The 22,691-nt window shown below is 38.5% G+C and overlaps 1 protein-coding gene, 1 long non-coding RNA gene and 1 pseudogene across 2 annotated transcripts in view; 2 read left to right on the top strand and 1 right to left on the bottom strand.

Moving 5' to 3' along the window:
• Positions 1-14,780, top strand: part of LOC142348423 (arylsulfatase B-like) — a 30,339-nt pseudogene extending 15,559 nt beyond the window's left edge.
• The window catches only part of LOC142348425 (GTP-binding protein 1-like), a 447,324-nt gene that overhangs the window by 336,855 nt on the left and 87,778 nt on the right, over positions 1-22,691 (bottom strand). The gene's annotated exons all lie outside the window — the stretch shown is intronic.
• Positions 20,414-21,322, top strand: LOC142348424 (uncharacterized). The gene is made up of 2 exons (XR_012760731.1): positions 20,414-20,610; positions 20,984-21,322. It is a non-coding gene; the product is annotated as an uncharacterized LOC142348424 (long non-coding RNA).

Here is a 22,691-nt window from a genome sequence, read left to right on the forward strand (position 1 = left end):
CAAAACACAACAACGAGTGTTGAAATACTGCAATGGGAGCTGATGGAAAGAGAAAACTAGTTCAAATGCAATCATTAAAAAATTTTTTCAACAGGTCTCACATTTACTCAGTTTACATTTTTCACTGCCAAAAAGCCTGGACCTGAAAATTTTTGCTTATTTATTTTATTAATAAATTGATAGTGTTCTGGAAAAGTAAAATCTCTTATGTTGAATTGTTTTAAATTTCAACTACTTTTAACACATTCTGATGAAATTCTTCGAATTTGTATTCTCCAATTTGCGCAAAAATGGTTAAACGGGCTGCAAATGGTTTTTCGTCTGTCGCATTCCCTCCATAAACTTTTTCCCAATGTGATACTGTTGACCTCTTTTATTCGTTTTGTATGAAACTCATCTGCAATTTTGGTGTTTTCAAATGTTCTGCATTGTCCAGGTTAATATTCTCGTTCGACATTGATCCCCTCTCGATTAAAAAAATTTCTGACTCAAGAAAATTTCAATGGTACCATTGCTTTAAGTTATCATGTAATCGTTGCGTATAAGATTTCGTTTATAGCCGACTCACAAGCAAGGCAATTGATATTCCCAACTTCTACATCCTGTCTCTGCCCGGAGCAAGTAAAAGCGACGTATTAATAACCTCAAACCTGACCGCAACGAATACAATATCACTGTATTACTCATTGGAGGCAACGACCGTTTCAACGGAAATCAGCTCTCTGCGGCAACCCCCCCAGGTAGTAGCAGACGAGTTGTCCCTACTTGCTAATCGTCTCCTTGAACGAGCCGGAAAAGTTTATGTGATTGGAATCCCCACCGTCTGAACAATCCCTCGCAAAGCAAAGAAGTGAACGAAATCCTGAACAAGAATAAGGAACTTTGGGACTTTAGAGGAATCTCACATTACAATTACAACAGAAGGCATCTCAGAGCAGACAACATCCATCTCCACCCCACTGCCTTGTCGGGAATCCAGAAAATTTTGAAAAACAAGATTCTAAGGAACAAGTACTGCATCACAACTGATAACAAGGGACACTTACGAGACGTGGAGTGTAAAGGACGTTGTATTTGCAGATCGAGCAATTACTAACCACTGGTACCACAGTAGGTTCCATAGATAATAAACACCGCCGGTGCCCGCTTGGTTTCCACAGGTGTTACCTCCTTCCTACCTCTAAACGCCGGCGCCCGTTTGGGTTTCAACTGTGTAGACACCCCCCATTTAATATAGCCGCCGGTGCCCCATTGGGTTCTATAGGATATAGAAATGAGTAACTGCAAAACGTGCCGCGAAATATCGGTCAGAGAGGACCAACTTATCACTGTGTATTAAGTGAATCAGACATGCATTTAACGGTGGGTTGCACTGGACTTACAACAGTGGCAATCAATGGCTTGAAAGATCTTAAAAATCATGCCAATCCTTTCTGTGATTACCGCATTAATTGGAAAGAAGACTTGAATAACTCCAAATGTCAAAATTGAACAAAGTCTCCCAAGAAGTATTTGAAAAGCTAGAGAGCCTCGACAACAAAGTCAGAATTGCAAAACAACAAAGAGTTGACCACGGCCCTCGACAACTACCAACAAAGAATAGAAGAAATTGTGAACAAAGTGGTAGAGAACCAACTTGAGACGAAACTCTCACAGCAAGCGAAAGTTATAGAAAAGAAGGAACGAACGGTAGCGAGTCGCAATGTCGCGTCAAGCCTAAGCGTGCATGGTCTTCCACAAGACGTGAAAAAACAAAAGATGAGAATCTTCTCCAAACAAACGGAACGTTGATCGAAATCATGCGCGAACTAGTCGTGCATACGGAGATTGAGAGTGTACAACGACTGGGAAAGTTCGACGCCACTCGGAAAAAGCCCAGGAATGTTCTAGTTAAATTGAAAAACCAATGGAACCAGAGAAGAGTGATTGCAAAAGCGCAGAACTACGGGGGGGCCTTAGCCAAATGAGTATATATATATATATATATATATATATATATATATATATATATATATATATATATATATATATATATATATATATATATAAATATATATATATATATGTATATGTATATATATATATATATATATATATATATATATATATATATTTATATACCCAGCCAGCACTTACCACAGATGAATCAATGAAAAAAACCTGTGCCTTATGAAACGAAGGGAGCTGTTGGAGGGCGTAACACCAGCAAACGCACTAAAAATTTGTATTTTTGAACACTTCAAAGATGACCAAAATGTGGAACTAGAAAAGGCCACAACTGCCTGACTACCAAGTCAAAAGTTTTGCCAATAACTGCCAGAAGTCTAGCGGACTTGGAATGACGTTGGAAGCTACGCGATGCTCTTGTTTTTAGTCCCCATCAAATTGTCTGCATCACGGAGACATGGTTGAATGATGGTATCAAAACTGACAAACTGGGACTCAGTGACTTTGCGGTCTACAGAACCGAGCGCTCTACTGTCCATAAAAGGAACCGCCATGGAGGAGTCCTCATAGCAGCAAAGAAACACATCCCCTCTCAGCAACTAACCTGTGAACTCTCAGAGTGCTGTATAGCTGTATCAATCGAACTAAGATCGCCACTGAATCTATGCACCTTTTACAACCCACCAAATCATAGTCCATACAGATATCACTTGGTTAATTATGAGAAAATAATAGATGTTTTAATGAAGCACAATCAGAAACCAATGATAGTATGCGGAGATCTAAATTTCCCTCTAGCGGATTGTTGCACACATCGAAGCCCAATTGAAGATGAGAACGAAGCCCTCGACGTACTTGAGCAATTGAACCTCACACAGCGCAACAAGGCGACACACATGAGCAAGATACTGGACGTTATCTTTTCCAACATAATCTTTGAGCTGGAGCTCGCGACCGATATCGAGGAAGTCTACTCAATCTGTTAGAATATCGATCAAACTATAGTCTTAAACTTAGTGAGAATTAGAAAGAAAGTTTGACTTACCAGCTTAGAAAGACAAGCAATATGACTTCGATCAAAGAAATTATATAAATGAATCGTCAAGAAATGGTGCTGAGAATCAATATTCGGTTCAAATTGGTGAATCTAGATAACTATTATTAGAGTTAGATTAAGTGATGTAAAATCTTCCCAGCATGTATTAAATGTCGATGATATCTCCGGAAGTGTAAATGAATTCTTAGAAAAGTGCAAATGCATTCCATTTATGGTTCCATTTGCGACTGATTTGCAGAAGCAAACCATATTGGGTAACCCTTGCGACCCCCACTATAAATCACGGTGCTAAGATTAGTTTTGTATCTTGACTTTTTCACACTGATAATGGGTATATATACAGCTGATTTTTGAGTCTTTTTTCATCCCCAAATTCAAATCACCATCTTGATCTAATAATCAGATCTCTCCTGTAAATCTCTAAATTCTACTGTAAAATATCATTTTGTTATTCTCTCATTTTTTGAGAAATTAATTCTTTTACTTAGTTAAAAACGCTTTTTATTCCGCTTGCGAAAGTCCATAACCCAACAGGTTATGGGCCCAGCAGTTTCTAAGTCATAAAATTAATTTTCAAAACAAAACTAATTTGTTGTTGACAGTCATAATCCTTTTCTGCTTAGTACCTTTTCTTTTCAAAACTGTTTTGCCTGCTCAAACTTCAACGGATCAACAGACAGTGAAGCTGCTGACCTACACAGGAAAGGTACAGGACTTTCCAATCTGGAGCACAAGATTTGTGGCAATGATGCAGACGAAGGGACTCTACAAATCACTACCGGGGACAGAGGAGCAACCCAATGAGCCTGCGCCACTGGCCAATGGGGCAACCAATGATGAGAAGAAGACCACAAGGTGCTGAAGAATGCATATGAGAAGGAAGTTGCAGACATCAAGGAGAAACGGAACAATGTGTGGCGCCATCTGGCACTGACTCTTGATGCATCAACCCTCATGCTGATGAGACATGACTGTGTGGGAGATGATGGCATTGGAGATGGAGCAAAGGCTTGGAAGCTTTTGCAAGAGAGATTTCAGAGTGCGGAGACGCCGACAGTGGTGACTTTAGTGGCACAGCTTGCTCGACTGCAGCTCGAGGATTATGAGGATTTGGACAGCTTCTTCATCAGAGGACAGGAGTTGCTCACAAGGCTTCAAGAAGCAGGGGAAGCAGTCTCAGAGACCCTCTTCAACGCCTTGGTCCTCAATGGTCTGCCAATGAGGTATGAAAGTTTTGTTATGCAGGAAAGCTTTAACCCGGCAACGAACTTCACAGAGTTGAGGAAAAGGCTGCAGAACTTTCATGAGAGCACGGTGCAGAGACACGAGGGACAGAGTGGTTCAGTGGCACTGGCAGTGAAGCGTGACTTCAAGAAGGGACCCAAGAAAGGAAACTGCTTTGTGTGTGCGATCCCTGGACACTTTGCCAAGGATTGCAGGAAGAAAGAGACAGCACAATGCAGCAAGTGTGGTGAGAAGGGTCACCTAGACAGGGCATGCAAGAGACAAAGAGGTGGAGGCAAACATGAGTCAGTGGCAATGGGTCCAACATTGGCTACACCAGACGAGGAATGCTGGGCAGCTCTTACCCAGTGGAAGACAGCAGGCATGCTAGTGGACAGTGGTTGTACAGATCACATAGTGACGAACATCGATGCGTTCCTGGACTTTGTGCCCATTCAATCAGTGGTCAGAAATCCCAACGGAGAGGCTTCCAGAGTGGTGGGCAGAGGCTGTGTGAGGATCAGCATACCCTCAAGCAAAGGGGAATTCCAATGCGAACTCAAAAATGTTCTGTGTGTGCCGGACTATTCTTCAAACCTCCTATCAGTCTCAAGATGCACGGAGTGGGGACATAGCTTCCCTTTCGAGAGAGGAAACAGCTGCATGAAACTCCAGAAGGGAACTCGGGTAAAACTAACACAAGAAAATAATTTGTTTTACTTACCCTGCAGCGTTCTAGAATTCAAGTTGAGTTCCAACAGCGTGAAACTTGACAGTGCAAGGAAGTGGCACAGACGATTGGGTCATATGAATCAAGCGGATGTGGTCAGGAATGCACCAGAGACAGTGGGGGAACTCGATGACCTCGGGGGAACCCAAACAGAAGAGAAGCTGGAGAGGGTGTTCACAGACTTGATGGGGCCTTTCAGAGTAGAGTCACTGTCAGGGTTCCGGTTCTGCATTGTGTTTGCAGACCAGTACACGACGTTTGTGTTTGTGGACTTGCTTAAGGCAAAGAGTGAAGCACTGGCCAGCCTGAAGAAATTTGTTCTTAGTGTGGGGACGCCCAAGAAGCTGAGGCAAGACAATACGAAGGAGTTTCTCTCAGAGCAGTTCAAGACGTACTGCTTAGAGGCAGGCATTCTACAGGAAAAGACCATACCAGAGACGCCACAACAGAATGGGTTAGCTGAGAGGTGCAACAGGACACTGCTGGAGATGGCAAGATGTTTGCTCATTGACTCAGGACTTCCCAAGATAATGTGGGGGGCAGCAATTCTTCACGCAGCAAGGATCAGAAACTTGGTTGTGAGACGAGGAGAAGAAAAATGCCCAGCAGAGCTGATGAGAGGTGTAAAACCTAAGCTTCCAATTATTAAATTATCTATTTTTGGTTGCACAGTCTTCATGAGGAAGAGGGACAGAGAAGTCAGCAAACTTCAACCCAAGGAACTGGAAGGAAAGTTTGTGGGTTACACTGAAGGAGAAAACGGATACCTGGTGTACATACCCAACACACGCAAGGTGATGGCAGTTCGAGATGTGATCATCAAGGAGTCTGAAGTGGGCTCAATCCCTGACAACAAGGAAACGGCTGACCTACTAGATGATGGGTCGGAACTGGGAATCTGGCACCCAGATGATGGTCATCAAGACAATGACAACAGAGAACGACAGGACGCATCTACTGCAATAAAGGAGGAGTGGCATGACACAGGGAGCGTGAATACTCAAGAAACAACACTGAGACAAGAGGCCTCGGATGTTGGAAAAACCGCACTAAATGAAGGATCTACTGCAACAAGAAGGAGTCACAGAGACTCAGATTCACTGGAAGACAGTGACACAGAAGACTTCTCACAGTTAGAGACAGTTGGCTTCAATGAAGATGCACTGGAACATGCGGACAGAGCAGAGCCCAGACGAGGGACACGAGCAAGGAATGTTCCGCAATTTTTTGGAGAAGTCAGGACTCATCTTGCTGTGACTGAGGGCGACTATGTGGAACCCAAAACAGTCTACGAAGCCAAGCAAGGTGACGATTGGGACCAGTGGCACCGGCCAATGAAGGACGAGGTCAAGGCACTCCAAGACAACGAGATTTGGAACCTAGTGAGACCACCCACAGACAGGGACGTCATACCGGGCAAATGGGTCTACAAAGTGAAATTGGGACCCAGTGGTCAAGTGGACAAATACAAAGCGCGCTATGTGGCGAAAGGTTTCAAACAAGTGGAAGGACTGGACTACTTTGAGACTTTTGCGCCTACCTGTAAGCCAGAGACATTCAGGATTCTACTTCAGCTATCAGCGAAGCAGGGCCAAGTGATGCACCAATTTGATATCAAGACTGCTTTCCTGCACTCACCAATCGAGGAAGAAGTGTATCTGGAACAGCCACAGGTGTTTGTAAAACGCGGATCAGATGAGGAGAAGTTAGTATGTGGACTAAATAAATCAGATTATGGTTTGAAACAGGCTGCTAACAACTGGTACAAAGAGCTGGCAAACTTCCTACTGAGACAGGGGTTCACCAGAAGCAGGAACGATCACTGCTTGTTTGCAAGATCAGAGGCAGAGGATCACATCTTCATCTTGGTCTGGGTTGACGACATCATAGTAGCATCAAGAAGTATGACAGTGGTCTCTGATGTCAAGAAGGCACTAGAAGCAACCTTTCACATGGAAGAAAGAGGGAGACTACACTGGTTTCTGGGTCTAAGAATCAGACGAGAAGAGGGCAAAGTCACAGTCGACCAAGAACGCTACATAGAAACAATGCTTGAGCGGTTTCAAATGGATCAATGCAAACCCTCAAGAACTCCAGCTGATTTGAATTTGAAACTTCAGACAGCACAGAACGGAGACGAAGAAATTGACCAGAGGATCTACAGAAGCTTGGTTGGATCACTTCTGTATCTGGCCAAACAGACGAGGCCAGACATCATGTTCACAGTCAATATTCTGTCCAGACACATGAATGCACCTACCAATCAACACTGGATGTGCGGAAAACGACTTCTGCGATATCTTCAAGGTTCAAAAGGTTTAAAACTTACTTACACAAAAGACGCTAGTTATGATTTAGTGGGGGAAAGTGATGCAGACTGGTCTGGAGACGTGAACGACAGAAAATCAACAACGGGCTATTACTTCAAGCTCAACGGACGTGGCGCAGCACTCAGCTGGGGTGTCAAGAAGCAGGCCACAGTTGCTCTTTCTTCATCAGAAGCAGAATATCAGGGCATGGCAGCAGCAGTTCAGGAAGCACTCTACCTGAAACAACTTCTAGAGGATTTTGGCATCCAACAAAAACGTCCAATAGCAATTGGAGAAGACAACCAAAGTTGTATCAGACTCTGCCAAAACCCAGTCATGCACAAAAGGAGCAAGCACATCGAAACAAAGTTTCACTTCATCCGGGACAAGACGGAGGATGGGACTATTTCAATTCATTACGTTTCTACAGACAAAATGGCAGCGGACATTTTCACAAAGTCGTTACCCGTTTCGAAAGTGGAAACATTCAGAGCAGTTTTAATGGGAACAGACTCTATGCAATCAGCTCAAGTCTGAGTGGGGGTGTTAGAATATCGATCAAACTATAGTCTTAAACTTAGTGAGAATTAGAAAGAAAGTTTGACTTACCAGATTAGAAAGACAAGCAATATGACTTCGATCAAAGAAATTATATAAATGAATCGTCAAGAAACGGTGCTGAGAATCAATATTCGGTTCAAATTGGTGAATCTAGATAACTATTATTAGAGTTAGATTAAGTGATGTAAAATCTCCCAGCATGTATTAAATGATGATGATATCTCCGGAAGTGTGAATGAATTCTTAGAAAAGTGCAAATGCTTTCCATTTATGGTTCCCTTTGCGACTGATTTGCAGAAGCAAACCATATTGGGTAACCCTTGCGACCCCCACTATAAATCACGGTGCTAAGATTAGTTTTGTATCTTGACTTTTTCACACTGATAATGGGTATATATACAGTTGATTTTTGAGTCTTTTTTCATCCCCAAATTCAAATCACCATCTTGATCTAATAATCAGATCTCTCCTGTAAATCTCTAAATTCTACTGTAAAAAATCATTTTGTTATTCTCTCATTTTTTGAGAAATTAATTCTTAGTTAAAAACGCCTTTTATTCCGCTTGCGAAAGTCCATAACCCAACACAATCTATGATCTCAGAGCCTTGAGCTTCAAAACTGACTATGACGAAATAAGTGCTTTCATAGAACAGAATCCATTTGAAACTGTGCATTACTAATATCAATCAGATGTACATGGATCCTATCTCAACAAAATAATCAAAAAATTCATCCCCTGGAAAACTAGCAGATCGTCAGAATCTTCCTGTCTGGTGCTCCAGCAGCACCTACTATCTCGTTAGGAAAATTCATACACTCAGGCAAATGAGGAAAGAGAAACCCAAGTCCTATAGGTAAACAAAACTGCTCCAGACGGACCAACAACTCTTAGATGAAGCGGAAAAGAACAAAGTTGACTACCAATACCGGCTATTCAAGTCGAGAAGTACTACTATAATGTATAAACACGTGAAGAACATGACGAAGACTTCGTCGTTTCCCAACCAACTTGAGCTCGACAGAGAAGTAGCAGTTGAACTCGAAGACAGAGTAGATCTGCTGAACCGATATTTTCAATCAGTTTTCTCAGATAGAACAGCAAACTATATAAAGATCGAAGGGAAGCTAGATGCGGTTCTAAGAATCAACGACTTCAGCGTCTCGACGAAGAGAATACAAGAAGCTCTAGTCATGCTTGACGTCACTAAATCAAGGGGCCCTGATAGAATCCCCCCTCAGTTCCTTCAAATATTGTCCAAGCCAATGGGAGTAAACCTCAACAATATCTTTCGGACTGTCAAACGGCTCGAAACGGTCACAGACATGTGGAAGATAGGAGCGGTCTCGCCAATTTGCAAAGCCCGATCGAAAACATCTGTAACTAATTACAGGCCCGTCACACTCTTAAACGTCATCAGTAAAGTGTTCGAAAAATGCGTAAAAGAACCTCTGAACATTTTCTTCATGGAGAAAGTTGCACCCCAGCAACACGGTTTCATCAAGAAGGAATCATTATACACTAACTTGCTAAACTACCTGAAGAAAGTGTTTACTGCACTCGATGACACTGGCACCAACGAAGTAATTTCCTTCTACACAGATTTTGCGAAAGCGTTTGATAAAGTGCCCAACGAGGGATTGATTGTCAAATTGCAGAGATTGGGTGTAAGTGGATGCCTTCTTCGAGTACTGACTGACTACTTCAAAGGAACAAAACACAAAATGAATCTGTACAAGACAATGATAATGCCGATGCTAAGTTATGCTTCCGCGTGCATCACGCTATCAAGAAGCACGATTCGCAGTTTAGAAAACTTGCAGAAAAGAGTACTCCGCTGGGCATCCAACGACAAGTCAGCCAACTACCATTTTATCTTGGAGAAAGCAAACGTACTACCAATACCCATGTACTTCCAGTTACTAAGCCTGCTTTTACTCTCAGATGTGTTCCACGATAGTGAGAAAAGGAAAGATATCATGATTCCTGCAACCAAAGCCATAGCGAGAGACAACACTGTGAGATTTGATGTACCCAGGTCCCGAACAGAAAGAATGCAAACCGAATTTTTGTTTAGATCTTGTAGAATAGCAAACCAACTGCCCAGGGAAGTAGACTTTTTCAACCCCATTGGACTCAAAAGGAGACTGACAATTCCTTTGGAATTATTTCAAATGCAACTACAACGAATTGGATCCCTGTACGTGGCAGTTTGCCTGTGACTGTCAGACGTGCAAACTAAGATGGAAAATAATCTGAATGAACGGGAGCGATCCCTAAAGCTAGCCTGGGAACTAAAACAACAATAACAACAACAAACAAATTCATCACTTTTTTTATTTGCAGACAAAGAAAAACATCTATGTGAATTTTCTGAGAGACCGGAAAGTTTTTCCAGCCTGCGCTTAAAATTTAGGCATGAAGGGATGAAATAAAAGGCTTTGCACCTTATTGAACAATAAGAAAAGGAAACATGATAGCCTAAAATGTTTTTGATTAATTACTTACGTTGTCGTTCCGCCGTGTAGCTGCTGGTTTCTTAAACTGAGTTTCGTGAATACAATCGTCACTGGAAACGCATCGAAATCTTAAACCTATCGTCAAATTAGAATTATTTTCATTGACTCCCTGTCAAAAGTAGTTTGTTTTGAACACAGTTTTGAGTAAAATTACTAATTCTATAATTTTTTGGGAAGACAACTTTCGAATTGGAGCACTTAAAAAAACCTGTCATAAAGACGACTATGTTTTTTGGTGAAGGCATTCTAGAAGGTTTTAAATTGCAGTCATATGTAAAAAAAATTTTAAAATATAATAAAACAAAACTGTGCGCGCTAAGAATGGGAAGTCAAATGAGTTTCACAAACCGTAAGGTTAACATCAGCAAGTGAGGCACTTCGTGGCGATAACAACGCAAAAACCGCACAATGATATCAGTAAAAAAATCACAAGTCAGCTAAGTGATATAAACCAAAGACTGCGTGAAGCCGTTGACAGTAATTAACCAAAAGAATAATTACATTTTTGGTTCTGTTCGAATTTTTTCTGGTTTGAAATTCCAGCAGATTTTCCTGTAAAAATTTCTTGTCAAAAGTTTCGAAAGCAAACATTTTTTCTTATAATATTTCAGACTGAGCGCCTTAAATCGAAAAAACTAGTCACAATTTTCTTGTTTTCATGTTTTCGTCTGTTCTCATAAAAGATATCATATCAGACGCCTAGCATGAGTTGATCTGAGAATTGAGAAAAAAAAACAAAGAATGACTTGACTGCAATAACAAAGCTCTGATTTCATTTTTGTCTCTTCATTTTTTTCTGATATATGGGGAATCCCAAACAAAAATTTCCCCCAGTGTTTATTTGCTAAAAAATGCTTTGTTTAAAAAAGATGACTGCTTTGTTGTGACAAAAACAAGTATCTTGGGTGAAACAAATTTGCTTTTCATTATTTTTGTTTTCCACATTTCTGTCATCTTCTATATTTTTTCTGTTCCTCTATGCTTTTGAAAGGTTAAAATAGATATGACGACTGATTGAAAACATTTTTTTCCAATCTTGCAGGCATGTTAACTTTCGTGTTTTAATACCTCTTTTAATACATTAAAATAAATGTCGTATTAATTTAACCAAAAACGAGAGTGATCATGAGAGTTTCAGAAACCTCTGGATTAAAAGAACTTATTTGTAAAACTGTCAAAATAGTGTTTTTCCAGATTCTTCAAGCAAAAATTGTGTTATATTTGGCACACCTGTTGTTTGGAAGAGTTTGTATGATTTTCTCTCGAAAATAATCGGCCAATTTTTGCTTGATTTTTGCGTGCAGTTCCATTTTATGAAATAAAAGTTGTTTTGATTCTCATGTCTTTTCTCTTGCAAGATGTTATCAAACTTCAAGGTTCGTATTGTGAAAATTTTGCTTTAAATGAAAAGTAAATCTTCTGCAGTCTACATTTTCAGTGTTTGAACAGTTATCTGACGAGAGGGCGCAAAACATAATGTACAAGCGCATGTTAACAAACCTCCTTGTTTACAAATCAACATAACCAAAACTTGATTAAATTATTTGGCTCCAAATAGATGAAACGGACGAGAGTTTGCAGCAAAGTAAATGCAAAAAAAACAGTTGCTTCTCTGATTTTATAGCAAGAAAGTTGTCCTTTCCTTTTTCAGTTATGATGGTTGGTTCAAAGCTCCCGGTTCAAAGCTCCCGGTGACAGCTTTGAGGAGATGCATCCTGACACGACAGAGTCCCAGATTTGGTGTGGTGATGTACCAACTGACATCAACCTCAAATGCCATTCTAACATAACCGGTTACGTATATTGTCATAACAGTTTTGGTTGCAACAACCTCCGTATCAGCTCGTTTGGAAAACATCAGAAAAACAGTCATCTGCGCTTTACTTTTTACTCTCCAGCTAAAAAATCTGAAATATCATCTATCAAGAAAATCAAGGGTTATTTTCATTTCAATTCTTACATTTAGGGTTAAAGTGGCTGTTGAAGCTCTCATTGTGTACCTAGCTCTCTTTATAGTTGTAGAACATTCAGTTGCAAAATTGTATTGCAATAACTCATCACGTCTGTAACTTAATGAAAAATTTATGAAATATGAAACAACAGTTTTCTCTAAAAATTAGCATCAAAATTTTAACTGTCAGATAAAAGTTCTTCTCATAAAATTATTCTCAACCTTAAATCTAATTGATTTATATTTTGAAAGCACCACAAGGGTCCAAACAGAAAGGTGTTTTCAAGAAAGTGAAACGAAGTTTTTCATTAGAAACCAGGCCCAATAGTCGAAAAACTTACAAAAAATAACCAAATGCGTTACAACCTCACAATTTATGGTCAACTGATTTCAGAAATCCCGTTTTCAAAAAAAGACCTTTTTTGATAACTTTTGGTAGCTTATCCATTATTTTATTAATCTTTTTTCTCATTGACGACAGTTTTTGAATCTTCAGATTCAATCTCTTTACCAACAAATATGCAAAACGAGCAGTAAAAAGTAATTATAGAACCTCGATATTTTTCGAGTCATCGCATTTGATTGTACACGTTTTGGTTTTCCATCTCTTCCTCCAAACAATTGATTTAATCACTCCTAGAATTATATATAGGTGAGCACCTGACATCATTTGGCCCAAATTTGTACTCGATGGTATGTAAAGATAAGAATCTATGTTTATACATGTGCTCACAATTACCCTTGTGAGCTACACTTCGTTCAGATTAAAAACTATAGCGGCAGATTCAATAGTTTGAGGATACAGAAAACGTATCAGCACGTGTGAAAAGAAGCAAGCTTTAATGTGAAATGAACTGACGAAGTGCCCCGTAGAGCCGCCATTTAGAAAGGCCCCATTTGGTAAACTAAGGGCGATAATAAACTCTCCCGGGTCGAGACCGAATGGTTAACTTGTAAGAACTTGTAAGTTTCTTGCATAAGATGGTTAACTTGTAAGAATTTGCAAGTCTCTCGCAAAAGATGGTTCCTATGTAAGAATTTGCAAGAGGAACGGCTAACTGGTTAGTTTCTTGCGAGTTCGTTCCGGTTGAGTTCAACTCTCATTGGTTAGTTCAATAAACGATTCTGTAATTTACCGTAGAAAGCGCGTGGGAGTTAGTTGCTCAGTTTGGATAACAAATATAACGCAACTTAAGTTGACAAAACGGTAAATTTTTAAATTTTTTTTAACTCAAGAAGTCCTTTTGCAATTCGATTCATAGGTAGTAGATCTCAATAAGGTTCTTCCGATTGAGTTTTCAAAAAAGTTTCTATAATTCTTTATTCTCCTTCAATTTGATTGAATTATCATTTTTTGATTGAATTTTAATAAAGAGTTTTTTTCTCAAATAATTTATTTACCCTTCATTGTTATACACTTTTATTAAATTTTAAGATTTCAGATAGCACGTTTCAAGTGTCTACATTTTTCGTCTTCGTAACATCTGTTTACATTCATATCTTGTGAAGTTTTTTGTTTTTTGTTGCTACAATATCGGCAGAAGGGTTATATTAAGAGCTTATATTCCATTAACTTAAGTAGGAACATATGTTTAAGGCGAATGGTTAACTTGTACGAACCTGTAAGTCGAACGTTTAACTTGTAAGAACTGGACGAAAAACTTGCAAGGCGATGCATCGCCTTGTACGAACTCGCTAGAAACTTGCAAGTTCTTACAAGTTAACCATTCGATTTCGACCCGGGCTGCGCCACAACAAGTTTGTGGAAATTGCGACTAAAAGCAGCGATTTTATAATCAAGGATACCAAAATATGCTATCAAAAAGATTGATTGAAAATTTTTACAAAAAATTGTCCAATCTCGTGTTGCGATGTGGTGTTGCGAATGGACTCAAGGAATTGCATTTGTCAAGTTTACTTTAAGCATACCTATTTAAGCATACCCACAGATATGTTTGATAGGCAACAAATAGTTCTTCTGAAAGCGTCAATTGCTGAAAGGACAGAAATCGAATACGAACCGTCCGTCAATCGTTACTCGAGACGTAATCGGAGTTTGTGACACTTTTTGAAGAACTTGAACCAAGTTTTTCTTTTATAGGACTGGACGAATGCATTTTTGACATTGAGAGTGACCCATGCGAGTACTACAACTTAGTGGATGATCCCAACTATCAAGGAATAAAAGAGATGTTGCTAGGGAGAATTGACAACTGGGAAGGCGTGGCAGTTGAACCGCTCACCCCTCCAAATAATGACCCGGCAGCCAATCCGAAGAATTTCGGCTATGTTTGGAAGCCATGGACTACCGATCCCACTATTCCTCCCAACAGTATCCAACCAACAAAGAATGAACTCTGACGTAATCATTTATAACCGGCAACGATAGTAACAAGGATCTGAACTAACGGGGGTCACTTTTGGTTGCAAATAAATCAGTTTTTTTTTCAAAGAGCCATGATTAAATTTATTTTTTGAAAGAATTGTTACCATAAACTCAATGAACATTAAAAGCTTACAGTTTTTGTATAACATCTCAAGACTAACTCGAGCATATTTTTGCACTCTCAATATTTCTTTGTCTAAAAAAAATCCAAGAGTCGCTATTATAATATAAGCAGCTGAAGTCAACGTAACAAGAAACATATCAGCTTTTTACTGTGCAGTATTCCGTTTGTCATAATAAACATCGTTATTTTATACGAGAAATTCGCTAGGAGATGAATGATAATCTTTTTTAAACAGCAGCTTTTAGATCACAAGTTACTCAATATATCCGAAAAGTTCTTAAACGATGTCTTCAATGGTTTTAAAAAATTAGTGTGATTTGAAATTGCCCCTCATGCTCCCAGGCGAATAAGAGCCATAAGCAATTTTAAAAATTTCTAAATAGTAAATTTCCAGCCTTTAGCCAAAAATAAAAAACAATAATAAAAATATAACGATTCTACAACAAAAATTGCCTAATTTTGGTAGAAATGTCCCTAATATTTTTAGGAAAGGGGTATAAGTCATTCAAACGACAACGGTTGATGTGCTGCGTTTCCAAAACGTGAAATGGAATACATTTCTCATTCTTTTTTTCTCAAACATGTAAATTAATAATATAACCGAAAAGTTTACATGCCTTCAGAATAATCCGGAATATTTGTTGAAATAATCAAAATCTTTGTTTCGTTTCAAAACCCTTTCGATGAAGTTGGCAAGTTTAACTAGCGTGAGTGATTCTAAGTAGACTAAATAGGCGTGAAGGTCAACTTGAGTGTAGTCTTGAAGGGGCATAGCCGACCAGTTTTGGTCCTTTTGTTATTGACTTCTGGGCCGTAAGACTGGTCCGCATAATCCCTGGTCTTTTTCAGATCTTCTTTGTCCAACGCCACAACAGACTTCAAAGCCCACAGACATGCATATCCAAATATCATGTAAAACCTTCCAAGCCTGAAGCGCAAATTTTTGGACGGCTTGTGCAGGTCGCCCTATATTAGCTGTTCCAGGTAGTTCAAGGTGTGATCAAACTCGACTTTTTTCAACTGATCAAGGGTGTTTTGGATTAAATGGAATTTCGGAGAACCTTTTTTACAAAAAATGTTTCCATAAATCTATATTTCATTAGGACATTACCCCTAAATGATCAGAAATTTGTTCAATTTTTGGGAAATTATAGCAGAGGCATTCAAAAAAAAATCAGGCAAAATTCAGGCAAAAATTCAGACAAAAAATTGTGGAGAGTTGATATTGAAATCAATGTTCTCCTGAAAACCTGGAAGTATAATACTTGTTATTTCTGAATACCCGAGTGTTCCATAAAAAGCAATAACCTGTGGTTTGAGTCCGGTGTCATTGATAAGTGAAAGAAGCAGAATTCAAATAAAACAATACCGAAAAAAGCTTTTCCATTCACATTTGAGTAATGTAATACCTTATTGCAGTTTTCTTTTCAAAAATGGACTGATGGCCTTCGCTAATAAGTTTTGCGAGATTCTTCTATAGCAAATCACGATATCAGTGCAGCACACCAAGTTTACTTTTGCAAAATATATGCTAATCCGGATCGAAAGGCTCCAGAAAGCCGTTATAAATGCAAATTTTTTTCGAAATTCCAACCCCATAAGGTTGCTACATGCCAAAGTCCGAAAAAGTGGTTCATACGGAGATGATTCCAACCACACAACAGCTGATAACAATAGCCAAAAAACACCAGCATCGCTGATCCAAAAAGAGGCGAAGTTCTGTGATCCAATTTTTACCATCGCAATTATGGTGTTGGAGACAATTCCTTATGAAATTCAAAAAATAGTTACAATTTTGAGAATCAGACATATTTATTGAGACCAATGCGTCCTAAACAACAAAAAGCACATTTTTGGCATGCGAAAAAGATGGAACAACTTCAGAAGTCAACTTCAGAACAACTTGCTCTGAGACATTTGAGTCACTTAATTCCTGTGTGGTGCTTAAGGAACTCTTTTTGTGTCAGATTCATTTGTCATTTTAGCCTTGATATTTGTCTGTTTATCTGATACTATTTTACCTCTGTCTAAAAGGAAGCCATTGGTTCACGTTTTCCCACTCTTCTCAGCTATCATTCCATTCATCTTTTTAATAAGCTTTTAATTTAGTTGTCTCTCAATACCTTCTTTTTTGAGCGCAATTTTTGAGAATATTAGAATTGTGTCGCGCTTCCATAATTCCACGAGTCGTAATGGAATTGAGATAGCAGGTCAAAAAATTCGAAAGTTTAGCTGGGCAAACTTTCAATTTTAAGCTGTATGGGCAGGGCGAAACCATTTCTACTTAATTAAAGTTACAAAAGCTCCACTATAGCTATAACCTACGATTGGTGTTTGACATGACGCTGTCAGCACCTAAAGAACGCGCAGAGCTTGGCAATGACACGTTTCGGGAAAACCTCCTATGGAGCCCCCACTCCGATGAGAAAAATGGCGTGTCATCCTCAAATCTGCAATTCTTTCCAAGCAGGAACTTTCATTTGATACTCTCCTTGAGGCACCTCTAGCCAATGTAACTGCCCCCCCCCCAACCTGTCCACGAAGCAAATGTCAAAAGCAGCACAGCTCAGAAAAGAGGGTGAAAGAGGTTCTGGAATTAGAAATGATCAATTAAATAATGCCTGTCTTAACAAATGCCAAATGATTGAGGTCAAGGGAATTTTAAGTGGATACAATCAATTGAAAGCGTGCAATCAGCAAAACAATTTCCTTTCGTACATAAGTCTCAGTGAAGAGAAACTCAGAATATTCTGTTCTCAAGAATTCAACTACGAAATTAACACAAATGACGACTAGAAAACTGGAAAAACTGGCCATCATTTTCACAAACAGCGAAACATTCGACAAGTATGTCTTCCTGACTCAAAAACAGCAGAAAGATGAACCCATAGAAAAATTGCGTGATGTTATATGATAATGTGTTTTACGAGAAGTACTTATGCTGCCTGTTGAATTTCAACAAGAACTGTTGAAGGGAACACTTACGGCTACAAAAGCGCTCGAATCAGCATTCAATATTGATATGGGGATACAAAACCAAAAAGGAATTAGTGTGATTGCAGCTTATAAATTTGTTGCATCAAGCAACTCGAAAGTGGCAGCCAATAAGGTTTAGGAGAAACGCAACACTTTTCCCGGACAATATCAACAAAATGGACAAATAAACAGACAGAGGCCAACAAAATGCCCAAATTTTTGGAAAACCAGGGTCCCGAGTCATCGCCAAGCTTGCCTTGCCCAATGATAAAGCAGCAATATTTGTGCTATCAGAAACCATTTTTAAAAGTTTATAGACAACCAAATTGTTCCTATCTAAAACGTAAATCCAGAAATATTAATGTCGACGTTACTTCTTCTGATGTGGAAACTTGTGCAGCAACTATGTAGGCGCAGGTAAATCAGATAAGTTTTTCTAATGCGAGAACACAACATCTATGACGCTAACAATGACTTTGATTATGATGATGTAGTAGACAACTGCATGGCCCTCGTTCATAAGGTGAAAAAGATGAAGGAGCTGGAATCAGCCATTAAATTCAATTCTGGTTCGTCATATGGAAACTGTTGGTGGATTCGGAAAGCGTATGCTTTATTATCGACAAAAATCGGCGGAACAAAATACATCATAGACACGGGCAAACGAAGCCATTAAACGCACGAACCAATGCTGAATTGTTTGAAAACTTGTTTGATTGATAAAATCAAGAAAACTGGCTCCATTAAACAACAGTTGTCTGCACCGACTGGCCTGCGGAAAACAATTTTTTGTAGTTGAAGATAGCCATCGTCCCGTGATTGGTAGAGATCTCTTTGGAAAACTAGCTCCCTCAATTAATCATGTTGATGTATTCAATAAATTTAATTTCAATCAATGTCCAATGGAAGAACAAAAATCTCATGACTTTCCAGCACTTTTTGCACGAATTGTTTAGTGCAATACTCACATTGTTTGATCAGAATTTCACATAAACTTTGACCCACTCATCAAAAATACTGCACAGTACCAGCTAATTTAGAACAAGATGTCAACGCAGAACTTGAAAACTGTATTATAGAGAAAAACAAAATCAACTAGACAGTTGTTCAGATGTAATTTTCAATTCTCCAAGAATTATTAGTGTAAAAAGCAATAAATCGGTAAAACTTGCACTTGACAAAAATATTCCAGAGTTCCATTCCTAAGAATAATATCAGATGCCAAACATTGACAACCTTATAGACACAATTGAACAAAGTTGAATTCACCAATAGAAACAGTATGCGTTTCATGTTTGCGTTTAAAAAACGCTTACAGTCAACTTAATTAAAACCAGTAACGTTGCGCCATAGCAAATTACACTTAGTATGTGGCGATTCCACTGGTTCTTACAGATTTATCACGATTCCACCGGGCCTGTTTTTGAGCAAAATGAGCTGAGCAGTGCCAACATTTTGTCACTCTTATTTTCACTGTCACCGTTGTCAACAGTTACTAACGCCATTGATAACAAAATGTCAAGAGGAAAAGAAGAGCAAGAAGACCAAAAGGAAAAAGAACCCCATGCTTGATTAATTACAGGGATGACCTCTCGATACTAAAAGTGGATTAAGAAGACAACAATCACAAAATGATATCACAGCACACATTAAAGTCCTTGAATTCCATCATGTAATTAATAATTCAATGCAAGCATACGAGCTTTTGACTATTTGAGGAATCAAAACGCTGGATAATTCATACTTTGTTCATATCAAAACAATGCAAGAAAATCGCCCTTTTTTCGACACAATTGTCTGCGATTAACGTCGATCTTTTTCGTGGATAGCTAGAAAGTTATATGAGTATTTTTGGCGTACTATTGTCACTAATGTAAATGATGGGCCGAAGCATTCCCAACCTCGGCTTATTGAAATTTTGCTAAATAATCTTTTTTGCATTAATCTAGAATCACAAAAAAACTTATACCTTGCATTTGAGATTTGGTTGTTGATAAAATTCAGACTACGAAATGTTAGCTTTGGAGGTGCAACTGCTGAAAAATAATGTCTAACATTTTCCCCCAGTATCTCATCCCATTTCATTGCATTTTTGTCCGAAAATTATCAATTTCTGCGAAAACCGAGGAAGTGTACAAAATTTCTGCTTAAAAGTTTTTTTTGTTTTCTATCAGCGAGCACATGAGCCATTTCCGGAAACTTGACATGACTTACAAAACTTGGAACACGTTAAGTAACATTTCTTTGTGATAGAGTTAGAACCTTGCCAAAGCTTTGGCCTTAAAAAGGCCTATCGTTAGTCTCTGGTACCATTACGATTATTTACGGAGCCATTGGTAGGTCACTGGTGGTAAAAGAATAAATTGAGGGCAAAGAACAAGCTGAGCTTCATTATATCGTGAATTCATTCAGCTATATATTTCCTTCATGTGCTGAGTTTTCACATAGTTTTTTGTTTAATCTCACAGAGGTTACTGAATATCATATTACCAACTTGAACAAAAGTAAGTAAAATTACATTCTAGACTTGAAGCTAGTTTTGCATCTGCTGTGTTCGACAAATTTTTGGTACTACCAAAAATGCCTATGTGTAAAAGCAGCGAAAAGATAAACTTTTGCATCATCTCATTTTACAGCTGGTTCGATCCATTTAATCTAACCACGAGTCTTTTATAACCCACAAAACAGTTTAGTTTTTGTATATACTGGTTGTTGCCATTTTGTATAAAATTTTCTTTCCTTGAGTTAAAAAAGAAAAACCAACAAAATGAAACTGTATCTTGCTTTAGCTGTGATCTTTGTCATCATTGCTCAAACAACTGTTTTGGTTGGTAAAAGTTTCGCTCTTTCCTCAAAATCCATATCTTTTTCCTTTTTTGGGCTAAATCTTGCTAACTCAAATCCGTGAAAACCCAGAAACAAATGCCATTATTGCTGTTTTACTTTATCTTATTCAGAATAGATTTGTTAACTCAAAAATTTTGAACTGCCTGATATTTCTTTGAACTGCAGTTTGAATTCAAGGTTGTATTCGTCAGTTCCTATTGATAGCCCTAATTGTGAATAATTAACCCCTTGGATTAATAAAAACCTTGCTACGAGAAGATATAACTTATAAGATGCAATTAATAGGCCAACAACAAAATGACTAGAGGATGTTCAAATTTGTTATTTTTTGAAAATTTTTTAAACCTTTTTAGGCTTTCAGTTCATTTGGCGTGAAGAAATGCGGTGTGTACCTTGACGATTGTTTCAAAGATGCTTGCTGCATGGGACTGTACTGCAAGCCAATGGGAGAGAGCACAGGATATTGTGACAAGCGAATCTAGTAACAGGAGAGATCTACACAACACCATATGAAATAACTGTTTGCTGGTCCTATATATTGTAATTGGTGCAATCAACTATGACTTACTCATAGATCTAACTCAAGTCTGACTAATGATCTGATTGGTTGAGGAAATTTATAACAGATAGAACACATAACTTATAGATTTGATGATAAACTGAACTGAACTAAATTTAAAAATTAGATTGTTCACTCTTACAGCTTAGGTTATAGTTAGAAACTAAGAAAGCATGCGAAGGCCGCATATTGCATGTGGTTCGCTGGAAGCGGCTGTCGAGCATAACGTCTTTATGAATTCAAGATATCATTAAAATGGTTTCCAGTTGACCGATGCACTAATCCCAAACACCCCCTCCCCCCGCAGCAGCCCAAATGTCAATATTTGTTACCATCTGGACGGTAATGGACGTCATGACTCAAAATGACGATATTATAGTTTGCTTGAGCAATAGGATGAGCTAAAGAAAACTGTAAGAAAATCAAACTAATTTAAGAAGACTTGAAATATCTTTACATAACCTTGATAGCAGTCTTGCAAGAAAACATCAAGATTTGTACGAACTTACAAAGATTTATGCAACCTTTTGAAAAAAAAATTAATTATGTTAAAAAGATCTTTTAAATTTAGGATTGTCAAGGATTTATCAAGACGTATTAGTTTCAAGAATCGTTACAATAGAAACAAGCAAGCATTAAGCATGGCAACTTTTGCTATACAGACTATGTATTTATTATATCAGTTACGACTGACGTTTGGTTGTCTGTCCATTGTTCTCGAAATTCTCCAATTTCATGCAGAGCCATAAGCACTAGCATTCATTGAGTTTGTTTTTTGAATATAGCTGCAAAAAGCTGATTGAGACACCAAATCAATATTATTAGCAGCTGAATTCAAAAGATCTACGCCACAAATATTTCATTGATTTTTGATTAAATCAAACGGTAACGCACAGTCACATCAATAGAACTCAAGTTGCAACAGCGCCTGTACAGACTGATCTGAGGAGACGGAATGAGAAAATATAGCAACACAAAACCTGAATTCGGGTTCAAAGTACTTTTAAACCAATAAATAGTTACTTTTAAAACCAAACAATAGACCTCGAATTGGCAAGGAATTGACCTAGAAAGTCTATCGAAAACAAAAGACAGCAGGTACTCTGGAAAGCGGAAATCAAATTGCTAAGCTTCATTAAAGAAACTCTCTTAAAAATTTTTCGCAGCATCAAGATTTCAATTTACTCGCCTTTTTCAACCGGGTAGCAGATTTTTTGCGCTCTACTGGGTGTCACCCTTGCGTGATGTTCGTTTCAAAATTCGTTGTATAATGTTAAGTACTCGTTTCCGCTTGCTTCCTTGAGAAGTTGCTCTGCAAAGATTAATTTTGTTTCCTTCCATTGGGTACTGCAAATTAGACATTTGTTTTTGTCTGATGCATGCTCTTCATTTGCTTTTACTGATTCGAGCTTTTCACCAACCCACATAGCGTGTTGACGGTTGTGACTGTCCTTGAGGCGTCATTCAAGGTTCTTTGACTTGCTGGGGTCGTCAGTGTTTGA

This window comes from Convolutriloba macropyga, chromosome 10 (assembly GCF_964194025.1).
Source record: "Convolutriloba macropyga chromosome 10, txConMacr16.3, whole genome shotgun sequence".
Lineage (NCBI taxonomy): Eukaryota > Metazoa > Xenacoelomorpha > Acoela > Convolutidae > Convolutriloba > Convolutriloba macropyga.